Here is a 9,674-nt window from a genome sequence, read left to right on the forward strand (position 1 = left end):
CACTTATGCCTCCCTTGTCCAGAAACACGATTTTACTGCACACTCCAAAAACAGTACTCTTCCCAGGGCAATATGCCAGATGCTCTCTGATGCCCGTGCTCCCTTCCTACTCTTGCCCAGCTCGTTGTTTTAACGTGCACATGCCGTCCTGGAATTCAGTGCACAGTGAAAGCAATCGCAAAAGTCCAGCAGCTGCTGACTCCCAAACACAAGGCGCTGGCTATGTTCTTGCTTCTCGACAACTCAACGCAGCCCTTCATTTCTGCAGTTGCCATCGAGGTCTCTGCATGTCGGAGACTCAGAGGACGAGCACGAGTTTCCCACGAGGGGCTGCATCAGGAGGAATTCAAAACTCAGGAAAATTGTCTTTGAACACCTTCCATAGGATGCTAGAAGGGAACTGAAGAGGCAGGCGAGCGGCCACCACCGTCCTCTAGCAGTCCTTAGGGTGTGCGCAAAAGCCCGGTGCTCTTCGGCTTCGTTCTTCGCCCCCGTACAAGCTACCGCTCTGTCCGGCTCCCGGAGCAGGAGAAGCGGCTGCTTCGCGCACACAAGAGCGGAGCGGCAGCCCTACGCTCCGAAGCGCTGCTTCAGCCGAAAGACGCCGGCCACCGGCGCTTCGCTTCGGACAGCTCCGGAGAGCCGTAGTGTGCGTCTGCACTAGACTGCATCATAGCGAAAAGCTTTGGCAGTGTGTCTCGCAAGGAGATAGCTTAGGAGCGCAGCGCACTTATGCCTCCCTTGTCCAGAAACACGATTTTACTGCACACTCCAAAAACAGTACTCTTCCCAGGGCAATATGCCAGATGCTCTCTGATGCCCGTGCTCCCTTCCTACTCTTGCCCAGCTCGTTGTTTTAACGTGCACATGCCGTCCTGGAATTCAGTGCACAGTGAAAGCAATCGCAAAAGTCCAGCAGCTGCTGACTCCCAAACACAAGGCGCTGGCTATGTTCTTGCTTCTCGACAACTCAACGCAGCCCTTCATTTCTGCAGTTGCCATCGAGGTCTCTGCATGTCGGAGACTCAGAGGACGAGCACGAGTTTCCCACGAGGGGCTGCATCAGGAGGAATTCAAAACTCAGGAAAATTGTCTTTGAACACCTTCCATAGGATGCTAGAAGGGAACTGAAGAGGCAGGCGAGCGGCCACCACCGTCCTCTAGCAGTCCTTAGGGTGTGCGCAAAAGCCCGGTGCTCTTCGGCTTCGTTCTTCGCCCCCGTACAAGCTACCGCTCTGTCCGGCTCCCGGAGCAGGAGAAGCGGCTGCTTCGCGCACACAACAGCGGAGCGGCAGCCCTACGCTCCGAAGCGCTGCTTCAGCCGAAAGACGCCGGCCACCGGCGCTTGGCTTCGGACAGCTCCGGAGAGCCGTAGTGTGCGTCTGCACTAGACTGCATCATAGCGAAAAGCTTTGACAGTGTGTCTCGCAGGGAGATACCTTAGGAGCGCAGCGCACTTATGCCTCCCTTGTCCAGAAACACGGATTTGCTGCACACTCCAAAAACACTGCTCTTTCCATGGTACTATGTAAGCTGCTGTCTGACGCCCGTTCTCTTCTGCCCACTCTTGCCCAGCTGGTTGTTGCAGCGTGCACGTGCCTTCCTGGCATTAAGAGCACAGTGAAAGCAATCGCAAAAGTCCAGCAGCTGCTGACTCCCAAACACAAGGCGCTTGTCTACGTTCTTGCTTCTCGACAACTCAACGCAGCCCTTCATTTCTGCAGCTGCCATCGAGTTTTCTGTATCTTGAGCCTTCTGGGACGAGCACCAATTTCCCAGGAGGCGCTGCATCAGGACGAAGTCAAAACCCAGGAAAGTTGTCTCGGAACACCTTCAATAAAGCATGCCAGCAGTGCATTGAAAAGGCAGGTAGCTTTAGCCACCGTCCTCTAGCAGTCGCGAAGCTGTGCACACAATGTCGTCTCCCTGCGGCAACGTTCTTCGCCCTCGTGCAAGCTAGCGCTCTGTCCGGCTCCCGGAGCAGGAGAAGCGGCTGCTTCGCGCACACAGCAGCGGAGCGGCAGCCCTACGCTCCGAAGCGCTGCTTCAGCCGAAAGACGCCGGCCACCGGCGCTTCGCTTCGGACAGCTCCGGAGAGCCGTAGTGTGCGTCTGCACTAGACTGCATCATAGCGAAAAGCTTTGGCAGTGTGTCTCGCAAGGAGATAGCTTAGGAGCGCAGCGCACTTATGCCTCCCTTGTCCAGAAACACGATTTTACTGCACACTCCAAAAACAGTACTCTTCCCAGGGCAATATGCCAGATGCTCTCTGATGCCCGTGCTCCCTTCCTACTCTTGCCCAGCTCGTTGTTTTAACGTGCACATGCCGTCCTGGAATTCAGTGCACAGTGAAAGCAATCGCAAAAGTCCAGCAGCTGCTGACTCCCAAACACAAGGCGCTGGCTATGTTCTTGCTACTCGACGACTCAACGCAGCCCTTCATTTCTGCAGTTGCCATCGAGGTCTCTGCATGTCGGAGACTCAGAGGACGAGCACGAGTTTCCCACGAGGGGCTGCATCAGGAGGAATTCAAAACTCAGGGAAATTGTCCTGGAACACCTTCCATAAGGATGCTAGAAGGGAACTGAAGAGGCAGGCGAGCGGCCACCACCGTCCTCTAGCAGTCCTTAGGGTGCGCGCAGAAGCCCGGTGCTCTTCGGCTTCGTTCTTCGCCCCCGTACAAGCTACCGCTCTGTCCGGCTCCCGGAGCAGGAGAAGCGGCTGCTTCGCGCACACAACAGCGGAGCGGCAGCCCTACGATCCGAAGCGCTGCTTCAGCCGAAAGACGCCGGCCACCGGCGCTTCGCTTCGGACAGCTCCGGAGAGCCGTAGTGTGCGTCTGCACTAGACTGCATCCTAGCGAAAAGCTTTGGCAGTGTGTCTCGCAGAGAGATAGCTTAGGAGCGCAGCGCACTTATGCCTCCCTTGTCCAGAAACACGATTTTACTGCACACTCCAAAAACAGTACTCTTCCCAGGGCAATATATAAGCTGCTTTCTGACGGCCGTGATCTTTCGATTACTCTTGCCCAGCTCGTTGTTTTAACGTGCACATGCCGTCCTGGAATTCAGTGCACAGTGAAAGCAATCGCAAAAGTCCAGCAGCTGCTGACTCCCAAACACAAGGCGCTGGCTATGTTCTTGCTTCTCGACAACTCAACGCAGCCCTTCATTTCTGCAGTTGCCATCGAGGTCTCTGCATCTCGGAGACTCAGAGGACGAGCACGAGTTTCCCAGGAGGGGCTGCATCAGGAGGAATTCAAAACTCAGGAAAATTGTCTTTGAACACCTTCCATAGGATGCTAGAAGGGAACTGAAGAGGCAGGCGAGCGGCCACCACCGTCCTCTAGCAGTCCTTAGGGTGTGCGCAAAAGCCCGGTGCTCTTCGGCTTCGTTCTTCGCCCCCGTACAAGCTACCGCTCTGTCCGGCTCCCGGAGCAGGAGAAGCGGCTGCTTCGCGCACACAACAGCGGAGCGGCAGCCCTACGCTCCGAAGCGCTGCTTCAGCCGAAAGACGCCGGCCACCGGCGCTTGGCTTCGGACAGCTCCGGAGAGCCGTAGTGTGCGTCTGCACTAGACTGCATCATAGCGAAAAGCTTTGACAGTGTGTCTCGCAGGGAGATACCTTAGGAGCGCAGCGCACTTATGCCTCCCTTGTCCAGAAACACGGATTTGCTGCACACTCCAAAAACACTGCTCTTTCCATGGTACTATGTAAGCTGCTGTCTGACGCCCGTTCTCTTCTGCCCACTCTTGCCCAGCTGGTTGTTGCAGCGTGCACGTGCCTTCCTGGCATTAAGAGCACAGTGAAAGCAATCGCAAAAGTCCAGCAGCTGCTGACTCCCAAACACAAGGCGCTTGTCTACGTTCTTGCTTCTCGACAACTCAACGCAGCCCTTCATTTCTGCAGCTGCCATCGAGTTTTCTGTATCTTGAGCCTTCTGGGACGAGCACCAATTTCCCAGGAGGCGCTGCATCAGGACGAAGTCAAAACCCAGGAAAGTTGTCTCGGAACACCTTCAATAAAGCATGCCAGCAGTGCATTGAAAAGGCAGGTAGCTTTAGCCACCGTCCTCTAGCAGTCGCGAAGCTGTGCACACAATGTCGTCTCCCTGCGGCAACGTTCTTCGCCCTCGTGCAAGCTAGCGCTCTGTCCGGCTCCCGGAGCAGGAGAAGCGGCTGCTTCGCGCACACAGCAGCGGAGCGGCAGCCCTACGCTCCGAAGCGCTGCTTCAGCCGAAAGACGCCGGCCACCGGCGCTTCGCTTCGGACAGCTCCGGAGAGCCGTAGTGTGCGTCTGCACTAGACTGCATCCTAGCGAAAAGCTTTGGCAGTGTGTCTCGCAGAGAGATAGCTTAGGAGCGCAGCGCACTTATGCCTCCCTTGTCCAGAAACACGATTTTACTGCACACTCCAAAAACAGTACTCTTCCCAGGGCAATATGCCAGATGCTCTCTGATGCCCGTGCTCCCTTCCTACTCTTGCCCAGCTCGTTGTTTTAACGTGCACATGCCGTCCTGGAATTCAGTGCACAGTGAAAGCAATCGCAAAAGTCCAGCAGCTGCTGACTCCCAAACACAAGGCGCTGGCTATGTTCTTGCTACTCGACGACTCAACGCAGCCCTTCATTTCTGCAGTTGCCATCGAGGTCTCTGCATGTCGGAGACTCAGAGGACGAGCACGAGTTTCCCACGAGGGGCTGCATCAGGAGGAATTCAAAACTCAGGGAAATTGTCCTGGAACACCTTCCATAAGGATGCTAGAAGGGAATTGAAGAGGCAGGCGAGCGGCCACCACCGTCCTCTAGCAGTCCTTAGGGTGCGCGCAGAAGCCCGGTGCTCTTCGGCTTCGTTCTTCGCCCTCGTGCAAGCTACCGCTCTGTCCGGCTCCCGGAGCAGGAGAAGCGGCTGCTTCGCGCACACAACAGCGGAGCGGCAGCCCTACGCTCCGAAGCGCTGCTTCAGCCGAAAGACGCCGGCCACCGGCGCTTCGCTTCGGACAGCTCCGGAGAGCCGTAGTGTGGGTATGCACTAGACTGCATCATAGCGAAAAGCTTTGACAGTGTGTCTCGCAGGGAGATAGCTTAGGAGCGCAGCGCGCTTATGCCTCCCTTGTCCAGAAACACGGATTTGCTGCACACTCCAAAAACACTGCTCTTTCCAGGGCAATATATAAGCTGCTTTCTGATGGCCGTGATCCCTCCCTGCTCCTGCCCAGCTGGTTGTTGCAACGTGCACATGCCGTCCTGGCATTCAGTGCACAGTGAAAGCAATCGCAAAAGTCCAGCAGCTGCTGACTCCCAAACACAAGGCGCTGGCTATGTTCTTGCTTCTCCACACTTCAACAGAGTCCTTCATTTCTGCAGCTGCCATCGAGTTTTCTGCATCTCGAGCCTTCTGGGACGAGCACCAATTTCCCAAGAGGGGCTGCATCAGGACGAAGTCAAAACCCAGGAAAGTTGTCTCGGAACACCTTCAATAAAGCATGCCAGCAGTGCATTGAAAAGGCAGGTAGCTTTAGCCACCGTCCTCTAGCAGTCGCAAGGCTGTGCACACAATGTCGTCTCCCTGCGGCAACGTTCTTCGCCCTCGTGCAAGCTAGCGCTCTGTCCGGCTCCCGGAGCAGGAGAAGCGGCTGCTTCGCGCACACAACAGCGGAGCGGCAGCCCTACGCTCCGAAGCGCTGCTTCAGCCGAAAGACGCCGGCCACCGGCGCTTGGCTTCGGACAGCTCCGGAGAGCCGTAGTGTGCGTCTGCACTAGACTGCATCATAGCGAAAAGCTTTGACAGTGTGTCTCGCAGGGAGATAGCTTAGGAGCGCAGCGCACTTATGCCTCCCTTGTCCAGAAACACGGATTTGCTGCACACTCCAAAAACACTGCTCTTTCCATGGTACTATGTAAGCTGCTGTCTGACGCCCGTTCTCTTCTGCCCACTCTTGCCCAGCTGGTTGTTGCAGCGTGCACGTGCCTTCCTGGCATTAAGAGCACAGTGAAAGCAATCGCAAAAGTCTAGCAGCTGCTGACTCCCAAACACAAGGCGCTTGTCTACGTTCTTGCTTCTCGACAACTCAACGCAGCCCTTCATTTCTGCAGTTGCCATCGAGGTCTCTGCATGTCGGAGACTCAGAGGACGAGCACGAGTTTCCCACGAGGGGCTGCATCAGGAGGAATTCAAAACTCAGGAAAATTGTCTTTGAACACCTTCCATAGGATGCTAGAAGGGAACTGAAGAGGCAGGCGAGCGGCCACCACCGTCCTCTAGCAGTCCTTAGGGTGTGCGCAAAAGCCCGGTGCTCTTCGGCTTCGTTCTTCGCCCCCGTACAAGCTACCGCTCTGTCCGGCTCCCGGAGCAGGAGAAGCGGCTGCTTCGCGCACACAACAGCGGAGCGGCAGCCCTACGCTCCGAAGCGCTGCTTCAGCCGAAAGACGCCGGCCACCGGCGCTTCGCTTCGGACAGCTCCGGAGAGCCGTAGTGTGCGTCTGCACTAGACTGCATCATAGCGAAAAGCTTTGGCAGTGTGTCTCGCAGGGAGATAGCTTAGGAGCGCAGCGCACTTATGCCTCCCTTGTCCAGAAACACGGATTTGCTGCACACTCCAAAAACACTGCTCTTTCCATGGTACTATGTAAGCTGCTGTCTGACGCCCGTTCTCTTCTGCCCACTCTTGCCCAGCTGGTTGTTGCAGCGTGCACGTGCCTTCCTGGCATTAAGAGCACAGTGAAAGCAATCGCAAAAGTCCAGCAGCTGCTGACTCCCAAACACAAGGCGCTTGTCTACGTTCTTGCTTCTCGACAACTCAACGCAGCCCTTCATTTCTGCAGCTGCCATCGAGTTTTCTGTATCTTGAGCCTTCTGGGACGAGCACCAATTTCCCAGGAGGCGCTGCATCAGGACGAAGTCAAAACCCAGGAAAGTTGTCTCGGAACACCTTCAATAAAGCATGCCAGCAGTGCATTGAAAAGGCAGGTAGCTTTAGCCACCGTCCTCTAGCAGTCGCGAAGCTGTGCACACAATGTCGTCTCCCTGCGGCAACGTTCTTCGCCCTCGTGCAAGCTAGCGCTCTGTCCGGCTCCCGGAGCAGGAGAAGCGGCTGCTTCGCGCACACAGCAGCGGAGCGGCAGCCCTACGCTCCGAAGCGCTGCTTCAGCCGAAAGACGCCGGCCACCGGCGCTTCGCTTCGGACAGCTCCGGAGAGCCGTAGTGTGCGTCTACAACTACACTGCATCATAGCGAAAAGCTTTGGCAGTGTGTCTCGCAAGGAGATAGCTTAGGAGCGCAGCGCACTTATGCCTCCCTTGTCCAGAAACACGATTTTACTGCACACTCCAAAAACAGTACTCTTCCCAGGGCAATATGCCAGATGCTCTCTGATGCCCGTGCTCCCTTCCTACTCTTGCCCAGCTCGTTGTTTTAACGTGCACATGCCGTCCTGGAATTCAGTGCACAGTGAAAGCAATCGCAAAAGTCCAGCAGCTGCTGACTCCCAAACACAAGGCGCTGGCTATGTTCTTGCTACTCGACGACTCAACGCAGCCCTTCATTTCTGCAGTTGCCATCGAGGTCTCTGCATGTCGGAGACTCAGAGGACGAGCACGAGTTTCCCACGAGGGGCTGCATCAGGAGGAATTCAAAACTCAGGGAAATTGTCCTGGAACACCTTCCATAAGGATGCTAGAAGGGAATTGAAGAGGCAGGCGAGCGGCCACCACCGTCCTCTAGCAGTCCTTAGGGTGCGCGCAGAAGCCCGGTGCTCTGCGGCTTCGTTCTTCGCCCTCGTGCAAGCTACCGCTCTGTCCGGCTCCCGGAGCAGGAGAAGCGGCTGCTTCGCGCACACAGCAGCGGAGCGGCAGCCCTACGCTCCGAAGCGCTGCTTCAGCCGAAAGACGCCGGCCACCGGCGCTTCGCTTCGGACAGCTCCGGAGAGCCGTAGTGTGCGTCTGCACTAGACTGCATCATAGCGAAAAGCTTTGGCAGTGTGTCTCGCAGGGAGATACCTTAGGAGCGCAGCGCACTTATGCCTCCCTTGTCCAGAAACACGGATTTGCTGCACACTCCAAAAACACTGCTCTTCCCAGGGCAATATATAAGCTGCTTTCTGATGGCCGTGATCCCTCCCTGCTCTTGCCCAGCTGGTTGTTGCAGCGTGCACATGCCGTCCTGGCATTCAGTGCACAGTGAAAGCAATCGCAAAAGTCCAGCAGCTGCTGACTCCCAAACACAAGGCGCTGGCTATGTTCTTGCTTCTCCACACTTCAACAGAGTCCTTCATTTCTGCAGCTGCCATCGAGTTTTCTGCATCTCGAGCCTTCTGGGACGAGCACCAATTTCCCAAGAGGGGCTGCATCAGGACGAAGTCAAAACCCAGGAAAGTTGTCTCGGAACACCTTCAATAAAGCATGCCAGCAGTGCATTGAAAAGGCAGGTAGCTTTAGCCACCGTCCTCTAGCAGTCGCAAGGCTGTGCACACAATGTCGTCTCCCTGCGGCAACGTTCTTCGCCCTCGTGCAAGCTACCGCTCTGTCCGGCTCCCGGAGCAGGAGAAGCGGCTGCTTCGCGCACACAGCAGCGGAGCGGCAGCCCTACGATCCGAAGCGCTGCTTCAGCCGAAAGACGCCGGCCACCGGCGCTTCGCTTCGGACAGCTCCGGAGAGCCGTAGTGTGCGTCTGCACTAGACTGCATCCTAGCGAAAAGCTTTGGCAGTGTGTCTCGCAAGGAGATAGCTTAGGAGCGCAGCGCACTTATGCCTCCCTTGTCCAGAAACACGATTTTACTGCACACTCCAAAAACAGTACTCTTCCCAGGGCAATATATAAGCTGCTTTCTGACGGCCGTGATCTTTCGATTACTCTTGCCCAGCTCGTTGTTTTAACGTGCACATGCCGTCCTGGAATTCAGTGCACAGTGAAAGCAATCGCAAAAGTCCAGCAGCTGCTGACTCCCAAACACAAGGCGCTGGCTATGTTCTTGCTTCTCGACAACTCAACGCAGCCCTTCATTTCTGCAGTTGCCATCGAGGTCTCTGCATCTCGGAGACTCAGAGGACGAGCACGAGTTTCCCACGAGGGGCTGCATCAGGAGGAATTCAAAACTCAGGAAAATTGTCTTTGAACACCTTCCATAGGATGCTAGAAGGGAACTGAAGAGGCAGGCGAGCGGCCACCACCGTCCTCTAGCAGTCCTTAGGGTGTGCGCAAAAGCCCGGTGCTCTTCGGCTTCGTTCTTCGCCCCCGTACAAGCTACCGCTCTGTCCGGCTCCCGGAGCAGGAGAAGCGGCTGCTTCGCGCACACAACAGCGGAGCGGCAGCCCTACGCTCCGAAGCGCTGCTTCAGCCGAAAGACGCCGGCCACCGGCGCTTGGCTTCGGACAGCTCCGGAGAGCCGTAGTGTGCGTCTGCACTAGACTGCATCATAGCGAAAAGCTTTGACAGTGTGTCTCGCAGGGAGATAGCTTAGGAGCGCAGCGCACTTATGCCTCCCTTGTCCAGAAACACGGATTTGCTGCACACTCCAAAAACACTGCTCTTTCCATGGTACTATGTAAGCTGCTGTCTGACGCCCGTTCTCTTCTGCCCACTCTTGCCCAGCTGGTTGTTGCAGCGTGCACGTGCCTTCCTGGCATTAAGAGCACAGTGAAAGCAATCGCAAAAGTCCAGCAGCTGCTGACTCCCAAAC

The sequence above is a fragment of the Lonchura striata genome, chromosome 13 (genome assembly GCF_046129695.1).
Source record: "Lonchura striata isolate bLonStr1 chromosome 13, bLonStr1.mat, whole genome shotgun sequence".
Lineage (NCBI taxonomy): Eukaryota > Metazoa > Chordata > Aves > Passeriformes > Estrildidae > Lonchura > Lonchura striata.